The sequence below is a fragment of the Hyperolius riggenbachi genome, chromosome 11 (assembly GCF_040937935.1).
Source record: "Hyperolius riggenbachi isolate aHypRig1 chromosome 11, aHypRig1.pri, whole genome shotgun sequence".
NCBI classification, from domain to species: Eukaryota; Metazoa; Chordata; class Amphibia; order Anura; family Hyperoliidae; genus Hyperolius; species Hyperolius riggenbachi.
The window spans coordinates 145,641,674-145,663,338 of NC_090656.1; the positions used below are offsets into that span (position 1 = coordinate 145,641,674).

General features: G+C 43.1%; 1 protein-coding gene across 2 annotated transcripts in view; it reads right to left on the reverse strand.

The window, feature by feature from the left end:
- FERMT3 (FERM domain containing kindlin 3) overlaps positions 1-21,453 on the reverse strand; it is a 333,595-nt gene extending 312,142 nt beyond the window's left edge. Inside the window, exon 1 of one of the 2 annotated variants that reach the window (XM_068261020.1) lies at positions 21,275-21,453. The gene's annotated coding sequence lies outside the window, so the exon portion shown is untranslated. Of the gene's footprint in view, positions 1-20,866; positions 21,241-21,274 lie in introns of those variants that run through there. The other variant, XM_068261019.1, reaches the window with a different exon arrangement.
- Positions 21,454-21,665: the final 212 nt, after the last annotated feature.

Consider the following 21,665-nt stretch of genomic DNA (forward strand, 5'->3'; position numbering starts at 1 on the left):
CTTAGCCATGACTGTTCACAAGCTAACTGCGGAAAGCTGCTGTTGTTCACCTGTTGAGTTGATTAAAACAGCTGTTCCCAATTAATCAGGGTAATTAGGATGCTTTAGAACAGCTTGGACTATTTGAAATGGGATAGAACGTAGGATTTTTCCACAGACTGTGACAGTTTGTGAAGGGTATGAATAATTGTGTACTGGAAACTTTTTGCTCAAATCCTATACAATAAAACCTAACTGTCCTTGCGTCATCATCTTTCCCTGTCTATCCGTCCAAAGCTTTTTTGTACTGCACATGTGTGCAGTTCAGACAGCCGTTGGGATGGGAGGTGAGGCCAGGGAGCAGGGTGGCCGTGTGCGCGTGGCGGGCAGGCAGTTGCGCACATGGGTGGCCGAGTGCGTGGGCGGCGGGCACGCGTGCGCACTGACTGGCGGTGGTGGCACGTTTAAATCACTACCTAGAGCCCGTTTTTAACCACTTAAGCCCAACTGGACGAGATTTCTCGTCCAGTTGGGCTGCGCACACTCCCGCGGGTCGCGTGCGCGCCCCCGCTGCTGGCCGCTAGCCTACCGATCAGTGAAAGGGATTATAAATCCCTTTCGCTGATCGGACCCCACCCCCCCCCCGGAGAAAAGCCGACAGCGTCTCTTCAGACGCTATGGCTTTTCTGAGCTTTGGTCTCCTTTCTTCTGCCTGGGAGCGAGATCGATCGCTCCCAGGACTTTTGTGGCCAAATAGCAAATTACACCTAAAAAAAAAAGTTTTAAGAATAAACCTATAAATATATTTAAAAAAAAACCTGTTTACCTCCCACACCAAAAAATACCCACATACAAGTTTAAATTAAAACAAAAAAAAAATTACAATAATAAAAAAAAAAAAATATGGGCTTCTAAACAGTGATGGACGCAAAACGGAAAAAATGCACCTTTATTTCCAAATAAAATATTGTCGCCATAGATTGTGATAGGGACATAATGTTAACGGTAAAATACCCGGGGCATATGGGCAAATACAATACATGAGTTTTAATTATGGAGGCATGTATTATTTTAAAACTATAATGGCTGAAAACTGAGAAATAATGAATTTTTTCCATTTTTTTCTTATTCTTCCTGTTAAAATGTATTTACAGTAAAGTGGCTCTTAGCAAAATATACCACCCACAGAAAGCCTAATTGGTGGCGGAAAAAACAAGATATAGATCAATTAATTGTGATGAGTAGTGATAAAGTTATTGGCAAATGAATGGGGGGTGAAAGTTGCTCGGATGTAAAAAAATGTCGACCCTTCGGGCTTAAGTGGTTAAACGGGCTTAGGTAGACTTGTGTAAATATAAACTGACAAATGTTTTTTTCCACAATAATGCCTCTTGTACATTGTACATCCTCTTATTATCTTTTGGGAGACACCAATGTAATTTCCCGTCAAAAAAGGACTTGCTGGTTGAAAAAAGTAACAAAGTCAAAATTTGCCAGGGGTATGCATAATTATGGGCAGCACTGTTCGCACACATTCTTTAATTTAATCACTGAATGCTAGAAAAGTCATCATTTTAATTTTGAACAGTACTGAATTTAAAAATTTGCATTCTTGCCTTTAGCCCCTTCAGAAAGCTGTGTCCACACTTCTTGTTCCCAAGACATCCATGGAACTTTCTGCTTTCAAAGGGAACCTTAGGTGAGGGGAATATGAAGGCTACAATATTTATTTTATTTTAAAAATATCAGTTGCCTAGCTGTCCTGCTGATCCTTCTGGCATCAATAGTGTTGGAATCACAAGCATGTCACTAACCTAGTCAAACTTCTGTCAGAGCACCTGATCTGCATGCTTGTTCAGAATTTATGGCTGAAAGTATTAGGCTTAATTCACTCTATTTTGTCCAGTGGTACGTGCGTGACCAAGTGTTGGGAGACGCGAAACGGCCGTCGCCAGCCACCCTTGTGCCCACCACCCACCTCGGACCCATCACCACTAGAAAATGTAAGATCTGTTATAATTTAAGTAGGCCTCAGTTATTTGGACTGAGTTAGTCAAAAAGGCTTGATGAGCAGACCTTTCCTTTAAGGGGATTTTCTCTGTAGAGAGAAAATCTGCAGTTCTGTCAGCAGAACTAGAACATACCAAGAAGCTGTTCTGAACAAGGCCGCAGGTCTCCCTGACCTGGACATGGAACAATAAACATCAGCCATGTTTTGTAAATATCCACATTCCTGCATGTATGTCAAATGCCTCATTGATTATTAATCGAGTAGGCGGGTATGATGACACCACGAGTGGGTCCACCAATAGACTGATATAGGGGGTGGCGAAGATGATGTCATATTTAACTCTTTCCCTGTCGGTATTAAATCTGGAGCGAGCAATGGAGAACTCACTTCTGCTTCTTCCTTCTGCACTAGCTCGCAAGGCCGACTTGGACCTCTAAGCATGTTATTCCTTTCTGTAATCTGATATAATGTATGCTGTACATAGGTAGTTTAGTGTAACGTAGTTAGGAAGAAGGTACCTGATTGACTTCAAGAGGGAGTCTAATCACGAGCTTGTAATGCAACATGAAGATTGGCATGGCTAGGATATGATGAATGTATCTATCTGTATTCCTGTTTCCTGAATAAATAACGTAAACATTGAAGAAGCCTGAGAAAGTCTATCTACTGTTTGCTGTGTGGAGAGTCAAGTGATCTCACAGTCTGTGAGACGATGGTGTCGAAGCAAGGTGATAAGAACAGTTTATAACAGTGGTGCCGAAACCCTTCCCTGCCTAGCAAAACAGGCAGACGGGGCCGGGGCCTAAGAAGGTGTTTTCAAGATAGTCCACAGCAAAACAAGCGGAATAGACGGAAGCGGACGGTAAAGCTTATCAAGCTGATACTGATAAGTGGTGTGGAAAGTGTGCGGGAGCTAAGCACACGGCAGCAATTCGAGAAATCAGCGGCGAAACTCTTGGACGTTACACTGTGACTGCATTGTGCACTGTAGTCACCAGCCGAAATATGGGTCGAACGGGACACTCCGAGGCCAGCTTGCAACTCGCTGCGGGAGATGTCGATCCACTGAGCCAGTCCAGCGTGGGGACGGAGATGACGGTGATTAAAAGCTCAGAAAGTTCCGGAGTCCATGGAAGTTTCGCAGGTGAAGTTGCGGGAATGCTGATGAATTGCGAAGAATCTGCTGCTCAGGCAAGTTTGATTTACGTTGTGATATGGCGTTATCTGTGTTGTATTTTGGTGTTATAACAAGGAGAGGATAATGTGTTAATGTGTACAGTCTGTGTTAATTGCAGCGTGGAGGCTGCGTGCTTCATTTTTTTGTTTTGTTCCTCCTTTTATGTTGGTTTTGTTTTTTCTCCCCGTCCAGAGAATGGGAGTGATGCCAGCTGTGTTTTCGCCTAGCAGAGAGCGCCCCGCGGAAGAGATAGGGGGGGGGCGGCTGTCGAGCAGGTGGAGGGGGGAGAGAGGGGATAGAGGGAGAGAAGAGGAAAGCGAGTGTCTTTCTGTTTGTGAGATGTTCTGCACGTTTCTCACATTTCCAGTTGGTGCTGCTGCTAACATGTTTTTTCAATGTCTGTATTGTGTTGAAGTTCTAGCTGGGATGTTAACAGTTAAAACAGTTACAGTGGTTTGGAGTCGTATAGCTCGCTCGGGCGGTTCTTAGTTATGTCTGTGATAGAGTGAGAAAGATTCCTACGTCTCTGGGGATCCGTATGTCTGATTGCAGTTCGGATTACAGCGGAGACGTGAAGGAATGCTGAGGCTGATTTTTGTGCACTGTGGATAGATGCTGTGTGTAACTATGCATAAAAATGTTTGTTCTGTGTGTATTTTGTTTTCTCTCCTAAGATATAGGAAACGAGAGGCTGCTATGGGAGCAGCCATCTTAGCTAGCAGTCCAGGACTCAAAATGGCGGCAGTGGAGAGAGCCCGCCCCCGAGAGTCATGACCCCCACACGTCATGGCAGGGGGGAGGAGGGGCTGGGGGATCCACGTCACATCAGGCTGTGCTCGCGGCTCCGGGCAGAGCAGCTGAAAGGGAGGGGGGTAGAAATACAGAGACATGCTACTGTGTGTCTCGGGTCTCAAAGTATTTCCCCAGAGATTTTCCCTGAGTCCGTGGAAAGGAATGCCAGGATACGTGCAACAAGCTATTACTGTATGATTAGCAGGAGCACGGATAGGAAAAGTGTTTCCCAGCTAGGTGCAGTGACACACGTAGCAGTGCAGATCAGGAAAGGGTCTGTACTGGGTTGCTTATGGGATTATTCCTGTAAGTGAGGCACCTTGATGGGTGTTGCATGAGTTCCCAACAGTGCAGCAGGGGGGGTGCCGGAGTTGGAAAAAAAAGGGAGTTGACCAATTCGGGTTTCCGTCGCCGCTTCTGCAGAGCGGTAACGTTTTTTTCCGTTTTTTGTCGTGGACAGGGCCAGAGCTTGACTGAGTGGTCTATGCTGGGCTGGGGCTGTTTTTTTTGTGCGTTTTTTTTCGTCCACTGATTGGTCAAATATGTTTTTTCCAGCTCCTATCAATTGTAGCACAAAGAACAAAAACTGACCGCAGTTCATGGGGCAATTATACAGGTGATAGAATTGCCGTTTACAGAGTGACAGTGTATCAGTACGGTGTTTGCCATGTGACTACCTACCAAGTGGGCATTCAGGGATCTGCATACAGGCATGTGACGCTGGTATGCTTAGCCCTGCACCCTGTGTAGTTTAAGTGCAAAGTGCTCCTTCCTACAGGGAGGCAGCCAGTTTTTTTTGGTAGTTTAGGTAGGGGCACGGCAAACATTGATCAGAGGGTACAACACACAGAACTTCTAGCGGAGCTGGTATCGCGATGAAGTTCTAGATAAGTAAATGCGATAAGGAGTAAGAGCATTGCAGGCTCACCTGCAAAGCAGCAACAGGTGTGGCATCCGTAATCTGTGCATGCGACGGCCGCGCATGGACAGATAAGGGGGGATGTGGAGTGAGCTGCAATGAGGTGAGAGCTTCCAAAGGTGAAGTCCGCGGGAGCATATTTTAAACAGGTAAGTACTGAGGATAGTACTGAGGTAGGGGGGTGAGGTTTAACTCCAATCTACCAAAAAGAGTAAACAGAGTTCATGAGAACCATAAAGCAACGAGATCAATTACGGTATATATTGATCAATTTAAAGCGTACAGAGTACAAGCCGCAGGGCGAATCCCAAATCATTAATAAGAATTGATTTGTTTGTATTTCGATTTCAGGTGTTTGGCAATATGGAATGGAGACAGCTGCAGTGCTGGCAGCAAGGATGGAGATGTCAGTCGGATAAGCGAAAGGTTCCAGATGCCAATCTAAGCTTGGAGGAACACGAGATTCCTGAAATCGGAAAGAGACTAAAACACGAGATTCCTGAAATTGGAAAGAGACTAAAAACCGAGGTTCCTGAGATCGGAAAACGTCTAAAAAAACTGTCTGAGCAAAGCATAGTGCAAATTGCTAATGTTTTTCTTTCCCAAGGTGGTGCTTTTATAATGAAGAGTACCGTGCTGATGGTGATCCTAGGTTGCCATTCCGTCCCAGGAGAACGAAGAGAGGACATTCTCATGTATAATAAGGGGTTAATGAGAATGCAAGGCCCAAACATGTTGATGTTGGGTGACAAAGGTACTGATCCTTTCACACCTCTCTCTGATTGGCACAGATGGACCAAGCAGGGATGGAGGGAAAGAGCACTTGTGCCAGGAGAAAACAAATTTCATGGCACAATGTGGGTGAAAGGTCTGAAGGGTCAGGTGTGCGGGCAGTGGGAATTGAATGGCAGTATAAATCTGCTATTGAGTACCACACTCCCAGAATCGACGCACCGATCCAAAGGTTTGTTAAAAGGTACATTGCAGTACAATGGGTACATGCAAAAGGTGGAGTGTGTGATTCAGGGGTACCTTGTCTTGGTTATGCAGAGTGAGATGGTTCCAGATTGGAGAGGAACGAGTAGGAGGCGTCAATTCTCCTGCCGGAGAGACGCGGGGGACAACATCACACTCTGGAGCTACCAACAGAGAGTGCCTCTGAAACAACTTTACACACGTAAAGGCTGGAAAGCCGAGGGTGGGTGGTTCTCGAAACAAGAAGTAAAAATCGAGATCAAGCCACATTTCCAGGTGACAAAGAGGGTGGGGAGAGCGGTCCCGGGGGAGGGAAAGCCCCCACAGGGAACCCCATTCACACCACACGGGTCACAACAGGGGACGATATTACACAGTCCATATGCAACAGCTTATCCTCATGATAGTTGGGTAAGTGAAGAGGTACTCTTAATCGAACGATTGCAGAGAGTACAATCTTCCCGACCTCAGGTACATAGTGTGCCTCAGGACATAAGGGGGGAAGAGGTCCAATCAGGACAGCTGGGGACATATTTTGTCAGCGAGAGATTGGACAAGGGGAGGTATATTAATTTTTCTGGAGAAGGATCTTTTGCATGGCAGCTTCGAGATGTTTGGGTGAACAAATGGAAACGGTGCAACATTCCTTTAGGCACCGCCACTTCCTTAGTTCCCACCTCAACCCGGGTCTTACACCAGGACCTGAGAGGTCAACCTTTTTTGGTGCTAGACGGGGAGGTGAAGCAAGTAGAGTTGTCCTCATGCGGGCAATTCTTGCAGAAGTACCTGCGTTGGCCGGGGCAAGTCAAATTTAGTGAAGAAGCCTGCAGGCTCAATAACGCAGAATGCGAGGCTACCATTCAAAAGATCCACCCTGAAGCCCAACCGATAGTTCCGGTGGCTGAAGGAAAGGTTTGGTTTTTTAACATAAGTTCTAATGATACATTCAAGGTATATTCTCATAATTGTTCCGATAAGGGGGAGTTTCCAAGGGGAACATATTGGGGGAGTGGAGATCCCATATGGATCCTGTCATCCAGGTTGGATGACGTTGTTTTTCAAATTGGTAAGAAAAATCTAAAATTCAAAGTTTCACGGGTAGTTCCCGTCCTGAAAGAGAACATGACATGGGACAAAGGGGAACAGGTTTTGATCCAAGACGACCACATTTTGTTACAAAGGTTAAACAAACAGTACACTAAGTTAGAGGTAAGATTTCACCATGATACAGGTGATCTTCACGAGGTAGAATACAAAAATGAGCAGGTGAGTTCCAGTCTGACCTAGTGGACAAAGGTTCCGGTGATGTTCCATGGACACTCGGACTGGGCCTCGGCGGTTCCAAAGTTCTTTCTACACCCACTGGTCGTCTGGATGGGGATGACAACTTTAGGCATCATTATCCAGGTGAGGTTGCGTGTTAAAATTACGTAAAACAAATTAACCTGGTCCAGGGATTGGTGCCTCATAAACAATCTCCTGAACCAATAGTTTAAATTAAGGGATATACAGGGTTACGGGTATAGGTTTAGTAGTACCTGTGATGGAGCTGATTGTATAAAGGCGTTCTTTTAGAAGGCACCTGGCACTGCTCCCTTAAGTAACAACCAAACGAGTTTCACTTTTCTGTGGTCATGCAAGTTTGTGAGTGATACGGAAGTGACGCAAATGCTGAGCATGTGGTATAGAGGGACTTAGAAGTAGGGCCTCCCCAGAGAGCCTGGTTACAGGAAGACCAAGAGGTCTTGCTCTCTCTCTTCCAGGGGTAACCGCCTAGAGCACAGAAGTTGTGTGAGCACGAACATCGAAAAATGAAATCTAAAGAAAAGAAACCAGGTACGGGTTAGGTTCAGAAGTGGGGATCTGCGGATCAAGCCTTTTTAGGGGGGATTGTTATAATTTAAGTAGGCCTCAGTTATTTGGACTGAGTTAGTCAAAAAGGCTTGATGAGCAGACCTGTCCTTTAAGGGGATTTTCTCTGTAGAGAGAAAATCTGCAGTTCTGTCAGCAGAACTAGAACATACCAAGAAGCTGTTCTGAACAAGGCCGCAGGTCTCCCTGACCTGGACATGGAACAATAAACATCAGCCATGTTTTGTAAATATCCACATTCCTGCATGTATGTCAAATGCCTCATTGATTATTAATCGAGTAGGCGGGTATGATGACACCACGAGTGGGTCCACCAATAGACTGATATAGGGGGTGGCGAAGATGATGTCATATTTAACTCTTTCCTAGTCGGTATTAAATCTGGAGCGAGCAATGGCGAACTTACTTCTGCTTCTTCCTTCTGCACTAGCTCGCAAGGCCGACTTGGACCTCTAAGCATGTTATTCCTTTCTGTAATCTGATATAATGTATGCTGTACATAGGTAGTTTAGTGTAAAGTAGTTAGGAAGAAGGTACCTGATTGACTTCAAGAGGGAGTCTAATCACGAGCTTGTAATGCAACATGAAGATTGGCATGGCTAGGATATGATGAATGTATCTATCTGTATTCCTGTTTCCTGAATAAATAACGTAAACATTGAAGAAGCCTGAGAAAGTCTATCTACTGTTTGCTGTGTGGAGAGTCAAGTGATCTCACAGTCTGTGAGACGATGGTGTCGAAGCAAGGTGATAAGAACAGTTTATAACAAGATCCACCTTGTTTTTTGTAAGATCGTTTACAATACTGTACGCTGAAAAGCCTTGTATGATTCACATACTGTCTATGTTTTGGCAATAAATTCCAGGACGGAAGGTGCACGCCTCTGATACATTCTTTTGTCACATTAATTCACTCTACAACATGTGAAAGCTGGCCAGGCAGACAAGACAGTACACCTGATGTATACAGATGGCCCAAATAGTTCGCCGGCGAGCACTATTTGGCGAAAATCAGGTACTCGTGCTCATCGCGAGCGGTGAGCATATGCCGCTATTCAACCTGCCCCTATACATCATCATTGGGCTAAACTTTGACCCCTTACATCACAGTCAGCAGGCACATGGCAACCAATCAGCCTGCACTCTCTCACGGACCCACCCGCTCCCTATAAAAACGCTGCAGCGCCCGCCATGTTCCAGTCTGTCTTGGCTGGAATAAAGAGAGGAAGGGACAGAGCTTGGTGGAGATAGGGAAAGCGTTAGCTAGGCTTGTTTATTTTGATCCTCGCTGGCTGATAGCTGTTTAACCACTTGCCGACCAACCACAGCCGATGGGCGGTGGCAAAGTGGACGCCAAAAGGACCGCAATACGCCCATCGGCGTTGCTTCGTTTTGGCATGTGCGGGGAGCGATCTCGTCACTGGTGACGCGCGCTTCCCCGGCAACTGGCTCCGCCCACCCGCGACGACAACCCGCAGGCCGTTCGGAAGCGTGGGTAGGTTTGTTAACCCCACGATTGCCGCATGCAAAGCATATAATATGCTTTGTAGTGTACACAAAGCGTATTATACAGGCTGCCTCCTGCCCTGGTGGTCCCAGTTTCCGAGGGACCACCAAGGCAGGCCGCAGCCACCCTAGTCTGCACCCAAACACACTGATCTGCCCCAACCTGCCCCCTGATCGCCCACAGCACCCCTCAGACCCTTCCCCCTGCCCACACCCTAGACCACTGTTTGCACCCAATCACCCCCCTAATCACCCATCAATCACTCCCTGTCACTATCTGTCAACGCTATTTTTTTCATGCCCTAAACTGCCCCCTGGGGGCTCCTGATCACTCCCACCCCTCAGATTCTCCCCAGACACCCCCCCCCCTTGTGTACTGTATGCATCTATCCCCCCTGTAATAACCCACTGATCACCTGTCAATCACCCCCTGTCACTGCCACCCATCAATCAGCCCCTAACCTGCCCCTTGCGGGCAATCTGATCACCCACCTACACCATCAGATCGCCCGCAGACCCGCCATCAGATCACCTCCTAAGTGCATTGTTTACATCTGTTCTATCTTCTAAACACCCATCAATCACCCATCAATCACCCCCTATCAGCACCTGTCACTGTTACCCATCAGATCAGACCCTCTTCTGCCCTTGCGGGCACCCAATCACCCACCCACACGCTCAGATTTCCCTCAGACCCCCCCTTATCAATTCGTTAGTGCATTATTTACATCTGTTCTTCCCTGTAATAACCCACTGATCACCTGTCAATCACCCATCAATCACCCCCTGTCACTGCCTTCCATCAATCAGCCCCTAACCTGCCCCTTGCGGGCAATCTGATCACCCACACCATTAGATCACCCGCAGACCCGCCATCAGATCACCTCCCAAGTGCATTGTTTACATCTGTTCTCTCCTCTAAACACCCACTAATTACCCATCAATCACCCCCTGTCACTGCTACCCATCAGATCAGATCCCTATCTGCCCCTAGGGCACCCAATCACCCGCCCACACCCTCAGAACGCCCTCAGACCCCAGCCCTAATCACCTCGCCAGTGCATTGCTTGCATCTATTCCCCCCTCTAATTACACCTTGTGACACCCATCAATCACCTCCTGTCACCCCCTAGCACACCTACCCATCAGATCAGGCCCTAATTTGCCCCGTGTGGGCTCCTGATCACTTGGCCAAACCCTCAGATCCCCCTCAGACCCCCTTCCGATCACCTCCCCAGTGCATTGATTGCATCTATTTTCCCCTCCAATCACCCCCTGAGACACCCATCAATCACCTCCTGTCACCCCCCTAGCACTCCTATCCATCAGATCAGGCCCAATACAACCTGTCATCTAAGAGGCCACCCTGCTTATGACTGGTTCCACAAAATTCGCCCCCTCATAGACCAGCTGTCATCAAAATTTGCAGATGCTTATACCCCTGAACAGTCATTTTGAGGCATTTGGTTTCCAGACTACTCCTCGCGGTTTTGGGCCCCTAAAATGCCAGGGCAGTATAGGAACCCCACAAGTGACCCCATTTTAGAAAAAAAAGACACCCCAAGGTATTCCGTTAGGTGTATGACGAGTTCATAGAAGATTTTATTTTTTGTCAAAAGTTAGCGGAAATTGATTTTTATTGTTTTTTTCACAAAGTGTCATTTTCCACTAACTTGTGACAAAAAATAAAATCTTCTATGAACTCACCATACACCTAACGGAATACCTTGGGGTGTCTTCTTTCTAAAATGGGGTCACTTGTGGGGTTCCTATACTGCCCTGGCATTTTAGGGGCCCTAAACCATAAGTAGTCTAGAAACCAAATGCCTCAAAATGACCCGTGAATTGGGACCCTTAGTGCACCTATGCTGCAAAAAAGTGTCACACATGTGGTATCGCTGTACTCAGGAGAAGTAGTATAATGTGCTTTGGGGTATATTTTTACACATACCCATGCTGGGTGGGAGAAATATCTCTGTAAATGACAATTTTTTTTATTTTTTTTTACACACAATTGTCCATTTACAGAGATATTTCTCCCACCTAGCATGGGTATGTGTAAAAATACACCCCAAAACACATTATACTACTTCTCCTGAGTACGGCGATACCACATGACACTTTTTTGCAGTCTAGGTGCGCTAAGGGGCCCAACATCCTATTCACAGGTCATTTTGAGGCATTTGCTTTCCAGACTACACCTCACGGTTTAGGGCCCCTAAAATGCCAGGGCAGTGTAGGAAGCCCACAAGTGACCCCATTTAAGAAAGACGACACCCCAAAGTATTCTGTTAGTAGTATGGTAAGTTCATAGAAGTTTTTATTTTTTTGTCACAAGTTAGTGGAAAATGACACTTTGTGAAAAAAAAAATCAATTTCCGCTAACTTGTGTGACAAAAAATAAAATCTTCTATGAACTCACCATACTACTAACGGAATACCTTGTGGTGTCTTCTTTCTAAAATGGGGTCACTTGAGGGGTTCCTATACTGCCCTGGCATTTTAGGGGCCCTAAACAGTGAGGAGTAGTCTAGAAACCAAATGCCTCAAAATGACCTGTGAAATCCTAAAGGTACTTAATGGACTTTGGGCCCCTTAGCGCAGTTAGGGTGCAAAAAAGTGCCACACATGTGGTATCGCCATACTCAAAAGAAGTAGTATAATGTGTTTTGTGGTGTATTTTTACACATACCCATGCTGGGTGGGAGAAATATCTCTGTAAATAGACAATTGTGTGTAAAAAAATTAAAAAAATGTCATTTACAGAGATAGTTCTCCCACCCAGCATGGGTATATGTAAAAATACACCACAAAACACATTATACTACTTCTCCAGAGTACAGTGGTACCACATGTGTGGCACTTTTTTGCACCTTAACTGCGCAAAGGGGCCCAAAGTCCAATAAGTTCCTTTAGGATTTCACAGGTAATTTTGAGAAATTTGGTTTCAAGACTACTCCTCACGGTTTAGGGCCCCTAAAATGCCAGGGAAGTATAGGAACCCCACAAGTGACCCCATTTTAGAAAGAAGACACTCCAAGGTATTCCGTTAGGGGTATGGTGAGTTCATAGAAGATTTTATTTTTTGTCACAAGTTAGCAGAAATTGATTTTTATTGTTTTTTTTCACAAAGTGTCAATTTCCGCTAACTTGTGACAAAAAAAAATCTTCTATGAACTCACCATACTTCTAACAGAATACCTTGTGGTGTTGTCTTTCTAAAATGGGGTCACTTGTGGGGTTCCTAAACTGCCCTGGCATTTTAGGGGCCCTAAACCGTGAGGCATAGTCTTGAAACCAAATGTCTCAAAACGACCTGTGAAATCTTAAAGGTACTCATTGGACTTTGTGCCCCTAGCGCAGTTAGGGTGCAAAAAAGTGCCACACATGTGGTATCGCTGTACTCAGGATAAGTAGTATAATGTGTTTTGGGGTGTATTTTTACACATACCCATGCTGGGTGGGAGAAATCTCTCTGTAAATGAACAATTGTGTGTAAAAATAATCAAAACATTGTCATTTACAGAGATATTTCTCCCACCCAGCATGGGTATGTGTAAAAATACACCCCAAAACACATTATACTACTTTTCCTGAGTACGGCAATACCACATGTGTGGCACTTTTTTGCAGCCTAACTGCGCTAAGGGGCCCAAAGTCCAATGAGCACCTTTAGGCTTTACAGGGGTGCTTACAATTTAGCACCCCCCAAAATGCCAGGACAGTAAACACACCCCACAAATGACCCCATTTTGGAAAGTAGACATCCCAAAGTATTCAGAGAGGGGCATGGTGAGTCCGTGGCAGATTTAATTTTTTTTTTGTCACAAGTTAGCAGAAATATAAACTTTGTTTTATTTATTTTTTTGTCACAAAAGTGTCATTTTCCGCTAACTTGTGACAAAAAATAAAATCTTCTATGAACTCACCATGCCTCTTAGTGAATACTTTGGGATGTCTTCTTTCCAAAATGGGGTCATTTGGGTGGTGTTTATACTATACTGGAATTCTAGCACCTCATGAAACATGACAGGTGCTCAGAAAAGTCAGAGATGCTTCAAAATGGGAAAATTCACTTTTTGCACCATAGTTTGTAAACGCTATAACTTTTACCCAAACCAATAAATATACACTTATTGGATTTTTTTTTATCAAAGACATGTAGCAGAATAAATTTGGACTAAAATGTATATAGAAATTTTACTTCATTTGAAAAATGTCAGCACAGAAAGTAAAAAAAAAACATTTTTTTGGCAAAAATCATGTCTTTTTTGATGAATATAATAAAAACTAAAAATCATAGCAGCAATCAAATAGCACCAAAAGAAAGCTGAAATAGGTTCAAGAAAAGGAGGTAAAATTAATTTAGGTGGTAGGTTGTATGACCGAGCAATAAACCGTTAAAGCTGCAGTGGTCTGAATGGAAAAAAAGTGTCTGGTCCTTAAGGGGTTTTATGACTGCAGTCCTTAAGTGGTTAAAGACACAAAGTGGTATTTAACAGAGCAACTGATGGGCATGTTAGGGAAGTTGGAGGTGACATAAGTGTTTATGGAACAAGAGATGACAGGTGTGTGTGTGTGTGTGTGTGTGTGTGTGTGTGTGTGTGTGTGTGTGTGTGTGTGTGTGTGTGTGTGTGTGTGTGTGTGTGTGTGTGTGTGTGTGCGTGCGTGCGCGCGTGCGTGCGTGCGTGCGTGTGGTGGGGGGGGGGGTTAGAGAGGGAAAGGGATTAAAACGTGTTTTGTTTGATAATGCTTTTCTTACCGGTTCAGTATGCTGCATTGTGAAATGAAAGTTTAATATGCCTCAACTTGTTATACAAGCACTGTGACTTTAAGATAAGGAAGTTATTCTTTTTATTTACTTTCTTTTGTACAAACATCTTTTTACTTCTGTAAACAACTTATTTGGCATTGTTGAACAAAGTGCAAATTTAAATAAAATTTGTTTAAAAAAAAATTAAAAAAAAAAGAATAAAGGCCATACTGAGAATTCCCCATGGAGAGATGGACTGGACCAGGGGTAGGGAACCTTGGCTCTCCAGCTGTTAAGGGACTACAGGTCCCACAATGCATTGCAGGAGTCTGACAGCCAAAGTCATGATTAATAAAGGCAAATGCATGCTGGGATTTGTAGTTTTATCACAGCTGGAGAGCCAAGGTTCCCTACCCCTGGACTAGACCAAAACCTTTCAGTTCTGTCAGATTTCTACTACTTACTGTAAGTGATAGTAACATAGGAGAAAATTAATGTATGGCTCATTTTTACTCTGGAAGAAATGTACTTATTATTTGTACATATACACATGTTTTTTTTAAATTGTACAATTTTCGTGATAGTGGTCTTTTAACAGTCTGTCCTGTGCCCAAAAAGCTGAATCTGATTATATAGGGTATCATTGTAACCATGACAAGCGAGAGAATAGAATTTGGGGTCTTTGAGAGCTGAGGCTTATGTCCTGTGATTTTGTTTTCTACTGCTAAAGTGAAAAACACTGAGAAAAAAATTACTATTTTCAAACTTATAGTGAAATTTCTGCAAAACCGCACGCACGCGCGCACACGCACGCACGCACACACACACACACTTGCAAAAGTATTTGATCCCCTTGAAGTTTTCCACATTTTGTCATATTACTGCCACAAACAGGAATCAATTTTATTGGAATTCCACGTGAAAGACCAATACAAAGTGGTGTACACGTGAGAAGTGGAACGAAAATCATACAGGATTCCAAACATTTTTTACAAATGGATAACTGCAAAGTGGGGTGTGCGTAATTATTCGGCCCCCTGAGTCAATACTTTGTAGAACCACCTTTTGCTGCAATTACAGCTGCCAGTCTTTTAGGGTATGTCTCTACCAGCTTTGCACATCTAGAGACTGAAATCCTTGCCCATTCTTCTGTGCAAAAAAGCTCCAGCTCAGTCAGATTAGATGGACAGCGTTTGTGAACAGCAGTTTTCAGATCTTGCCACAGATTCTCGATTGGATTTAGATCTGGGCTTTGACTGGGCCATTCTAACACATGGAGATGTTTTGTTTTAAACCATTCCATTGTTGCCCTGGTTTTATGTTTAGGGTCGTTGTCCTGCTGGAAGGTGAACCTCCACCCCAGTCTCAGGTCTTTTGCAGACTCCAAGAGGTTTTCTTCCAAGATTGCCCTGTATTTGGCTCCATCCATCTTCCCATCAACCCTGACCAGCTTCCCTGTCCCTGCTGAAGAGAAGCACCCCCAGCGCATGATGCTGCCACCACCATATTTGACAGTGGGAATGGTGTGTTCAGAGTGATGTGCAGTGTTAGTTTTCCGCCACACACAGCATTTTACATATTGGTCTCATCTGACCAGAGCACCTTCTTCCACGTTTGCTGTGTCCCCCACATGGCTCGTGGCAAACTGCGAACGGGACTTATTATGCTTTTCTGTTAACAATGGCTTTCTTCTTTCCACTCTTCCATAAAGGCCAACTTTGTGCAGTGCACGACTAAGGCTTCTTGCACACCAAGACGTTGCATTAGGTGCCACGTTAAGGTCGCATAACGTGCACCTAACACAACGTATGGTGCTGCAAGAGCCGACGGTAGAGTGAGCCGCGTTAGGCGGCTCGAGTCCTATAATGTCTCCCAGAATGGCGCTGATTGGCCAGCGGGACCATGTGATGCGGAGCGAGACACTCTGCATCACGTGGTCCCGCCGGCCAATCAGCGCCCGCCAGTGCAGTGAATATTAAGTAGCCATGTGCGCGGCTACTGTAGCTGGCTCTCCCCGCCTCCTCTCCGCCCTCCACTGCGCATGTGCAAACAGTCTAACGCGGCTACAGCCGCTCCAACGCCGTAGCATGCTGCACTTTGCACAGAACGTGCAGCGTTACATGTAACGCAACGTGGGCTGTGTGAACAGCCCACTTGTGTTACATTGCTGTGCGTTGGGGGAGCGTTACAGGCGCACTAACGTGCGCCTGTAACGTCTTGGTGTGTAAGCAGCCTAATAGTAGTCCTATGGATAGATTCCCCCACCTGAGCTGTAGATCTCTGCAGCTCGTCCAGAGTCACCATGGGCCTCTTGACTGCATTTCTGATCAGCGCTCTCCTTGTTCGGCCTGTGAGTTTAGGTGGACGGCCTTGTCTTGGTAGGTTTACAGTTGTGCCATACTCCTTCCATTTCTGAATGATCGCTTGAACAGTGCTCCGTGGGATGTTCAAGGCTTTGGAAATCTTTTTGTAGCCTAAGCCTGCTTTAAATTTCTCAATAACTTTATCCCTGACCTGTCTGGTGTATTATTTGGACTTCATGATGTTGTTGCTCCCAATATTCTCTTTGACAACCTCTGAGGCCGTCCAGAGCAGCTGTATTTGTACTGACATTAGATTACACACAGGTTCACTCTATTTAATCATTAGCACTCATCAGGCAATGTCTATGGTCAACAGACTGCACTCAGACCAAAGGGGGCTGAATAATTAAGCACACCCCACTTTGCAGTTATCTATTTGTAAAAAATGTTTGTAATCATGTAGGATTTTCGTTCCACTTGACACGTGTACACCACTTTGTATTGGTCCTTCACGTGGAATTCCAATAAAATTGATTCATGTTTGTGGCAGTAATGTGACAAAATGTGGAAAATTTCAAGGGGGCCGAATACTTTTCCAAGCCACTGAATATACATACATACATACATATATACATATATACACACACATATATATATATATACATATATATATATATATACACATATATATACACATATACATATATATATATATTTATATATTAATTTATGCTGTTTTGCACTAGAGTGTATATATATATATATATATATATATATATATATATATATATATATATATATATATATATATATATACGTACAGTGGGTTGCAAAAGTATTCGGCCCCCTTAAAGTTTTCCACATTTTGTCACATTACTGCCACAAACATGCATCAATTTTATTGGAATTCCATGCGAAAGACCAATACAAAGTGGTGTACATGTGAGAAGTAGATCGCAAATCATACATCACTCCAAACATTTTTTTACAAATAAATAACTGCAAAGTGGGGTGTGCGTAATTATTCGGCCCCCTGGGTCAACACTTTGTAGAACCACCTTTTGCTGCAATTACAGCTGCCAGTCTTTTAGGATGTGTCTCTACCAGCTTTGCACATCTGGAGACTGAAATCCTTGCCCATTCTTCTTTTGCAAAACAGCTCCAGCTCAGTCAGATTAGATACACAGCGTTTGTGAACAGCAGTTTTCAGATCTTGCCACAGATTCTCGATTGGCTTTAGATCTGGACTTTGACTGGGCCATTCTAACACATAGATATGTTTTGTTTTAAACCATTCCATTGTTGGCCTGGCTTTATGTTTAGGGTCATTGTCCTGCTGGAAGGTGAACCTCCGCCCCAGTCTCAAGTCTTTTGCAGTCTCCAAGAGGTTTTCTTCCAAGTTTGCCCTGTATTTGGCTCCATCCATCTTCCCATCAACTCTGACCAGCTTCCCTGTCCCTGCTGAAGAGATGCACCCCCCGAGCATGATGCTGCCACCACCATATTTGACAGTGGGGATGGTGTGTTCAGAGTGATGTGCAGTGTTAGTTTTCTGCCACACATAGCGTTTTGCATTTTGGCCAAAAAGTTCCATTTTGGTCTCATCTGACCAGAGCACCTTCTTCCACATGGTTGCTGTGTCCCCCACATGGCTTGTGGCAAACTGCAAACGGGACTTCTTATGCTTTCAGTTAACAATGCCTTTCTTCTTGCCACTCTTCCGTAAAGGCCAACTTTGTACAGTGCATGACTAATAGTTGTCCTATGGACAGAGTCTCCCACCTGAGCTGTAGATCTCTGCAGCTCGTCCAGAGTCACCATGGGCTTCTTGACTGCATTTCTGATCAGCGCTCTCCTTGTTCGGCCTGTGAGTTTAGGTGGATGGCCTTGTCTTGGTAAGTGTACAGTTGTGCCATACTCCTTCCATTTCTGAATGATCGCTTGAACAGTGCTCCGTGGGATGTTCAAGGCTTTGGAAATCTTTTTGTAGCCTAAGCCTGCTTTAAATTTCTCAATAACTTGATCCCTGACCTGTCTTGTGTGTTCTTTGGACTTCACTGTGTTGATGCTCCTAATATTCTCTTAGACAACATCTGAGGCCCTCACAGAGCAGCTGTATTTGTACTGACATTAGATTACACACAGGCGCACTCTATTTAGTCATTAGCACTCATCAGTCAATGTCTATAGGCAACTGACTGCACTCAGATCAAAGGGGGCTGAATAATTACGCACACCCTACTTTGCAGTTATTTGTTTGTAAAAAATGTTTGGAATCGTGCATGATTTTCGATCCACTTCTCGCATGTACACCACTTTGTATTGGTCTTTCACGTGGATTTCCAATACAATTGATGCTTGTTTGTGGCAGTAATGTGACAAAATGTGGAAAACTTCAAGGGCGCCGAATACTTTTGCAACCCACTATATATATGTATATATATATATATATATATATATATATATATATATATATATATATATATATATATATATATATATACATACATATACACACACATATACATACAGTACTGTATTTATAATATTTGAGTAGGCCTGGGTGTCTAGTTTTCAATGACGTTGTTACATTTGGTGGAAGACATGGCCTTGAAAAAGCCATTAGTGCTACTTGTGCTGTGTCTGTCGTGTGCCCGAAAAGTTGTCTGCTTAGAATGCATAGAAAATAGTAAATATTGAAAACAAATATCACCCCCCAAAAGCCTAATTGGTAGCAAAGAAAAAAACAAAACAAGATATAAATCAAGTTGTTGTAATAAGTATAGTGATAGAGTTATAGGTGAATAAATTGAAGGAGCGCTTGAAAGGTGAATGAATTGAAAGAGTGCTGAAAGGTGAAAATTGCTCTGGTACAGAAGGGGGAAAACACCCTCAGTAGTGAAGTGGTTAAACTGAGTCTCAGACAACAACTAGATAAGTTCCAACTAGATGAAAAAAAAAAAGAATGTCTGACTATGTATTCATTATTATATATTAATTTCACAATAATGTATTCCAAAAGTTGTTAAAACTCTTTCCGCATTTGTCTACTTGTATTAAAAAATCCAATTAACCATGCCGTCTTGACAGAATAATTTACAGTTAAACTATAATTACATTTTAAACCATGTATAGGTTTATGAGCTTTAAATCCACTTGAAGTCATCATCACCAAACCATAAATAAAAAAATAATTAACATTGTTTGTTTCTTTGGATCTAGTATAGCACAGTGAGGGTAGATCTGGTAGAATTATCTGGCAGACCTCACTAGCTACATACTGCTTACATTGAAGTAAGATCATTTAAAATAAACTCCTGATAGTTGTACTTATCTTGCTGTATGATACACAGACAATGATTTTTAATACAATGGAATCTCATTATAGTAAACTTTGATATAGTAAGCTTCTGGCTATAGTAAACTCAGTTCCCAGGTCCCAACCATATGCACATTTATGGATATACAATGTATGAACAATTCTCATATAGCAAACTACTTGGCCAGGTCTCTTGAAATTTACCATGATGGGATTCTGCTATAGTAAGCCATCAATATAATCAATCTTATTTCCAATACATTGTACTATAGTAAAACATCACAGTGTTGCATTCTGTACCTCATTCTCAGGTAAGGGAAGAAAGGTAAATAATACAAGTTGCTTTTATATCAAGGATTTATATACTCTAGAGGCAGGTGCCACTGGGTATAGGGAACTCATATTTCAGGTTTTTGTTTAAATAAACTTTCATTAAAATAGTGTAATATTTGTCAGTGCTTTCTTACAAGCCATTTTGCAATTTTAATTTGTATTAAAATGAAGTATCAATTTTAGTTACAGACAGTTATGGTATTATAAAGTGACTAGAAGATTCTACTCTCACAAGTTGGTGGCTATTGTAAAACTACGCAGGTGTTTAGATCATTCCGTTGGTGTGCAGAGTATTAAAAAAATATGCTTTTTCCTTCTTTAGTAATTTTGCTGCACAGAGCACAAAATCAATACTTCGCATTCCTTTGGCAGCATCCTTAGGTTTACAGAAAGTCGGATCCAATCCAAAGTATCACTTTTCTTCACTTTTTGCACATCATGGCTTGCTCAGTTCTTTATGACAGACTGACACATCCATGCAGCATTTCTAATTTGAAAGGTATTGCAATACATGTCTGTTACTACATGGCCATAAGAACACAGCAAGGAACGGGATGAGGTTTGTTAAAATCCCATGTAACAGGCAGAGCTATCTCGATATATTTACCTTATTAGATGCTGTATCAATAGATTATTAAAGATTATTTGTATAATGAGCAGTGGTATAATGCCTCTTATATATTGTATAATTACCACTATCTAGGAATGACTTTTGGATTTATGTATTATAGACAATGAAATATCTAGTATCATACAACCTAAAGGCCAGTCAGTTCCTTCTCACTCCTACAAAGGAACATTAAGAGCCTTTAATACATATGCTGAGAAACGCTTAAGGTCTAATATGAGATTTGAACCATTGTTAATAAATACTAATGTTAATGAAGCTCTACTATTGCATCCTCACACATTACAGTGTCACCTTACCTTTTTCTTCTAATTCCAGTCTGGCTTTAGTGTATTATAAGTTCCTCTCTCTGCTAGACTTCCTGAAGAAGAATGTTTGTGAACTCAGAGGTCTCCCTTTATATGTAGTCTCCTCCCTTCTCGCTTTCTGGTCACTGTTCACTCTGTTCCTTATTTTATCGATTAGCTACCTTGTATCGTTATTATCTCTTCTTTATTTCATTTGGTTATGTTAATCTTGCACACCTACTTATTCAGTTATATGTGGCATATTCACCCTCATCTGAGCACTTCCTGTGTGGTCGCTGTTTTACAATGTTTTCCTTTCAACAGCCTTCCTTTTCTCTGATCCGTTTGACTCTTTATAAGCCCCTTTTATTCAGTTTTTCTTAAATATGATTCTTGCAATTGATAAGGGGTTTTACTGACCTCGAGGCTTAGCTTGTATTCAATACAGAAGCTTTCTTATCTTTAAGACTTCATTCTTGGCCTGTACAGTATTCTAAATTTGCAGTATTGTTGATTCTTCTGTAAACTACAGAATCCACACTGCTGTTTTCATCTTCCTCCTTCAGTTTCCTCTCTTGCAGCACTTCTTCTTTTTTAAGTCATAGATGTTCATCTGAAAAACATTCCACTGGTCTGTACACTGCATAGTTTTGCTTAACCTTCTACTGCTGACAGCTTGATGTATGCAGTTCCACAAATATCGGGGTTGTACCACACCTATCCAGACACTTCCTTCATTTTTACTTGATTGGTCAGACATAATTTAAAGTGAACCTGAGACGAGAAGCGTCTCAGGTTCCATACTTACCTG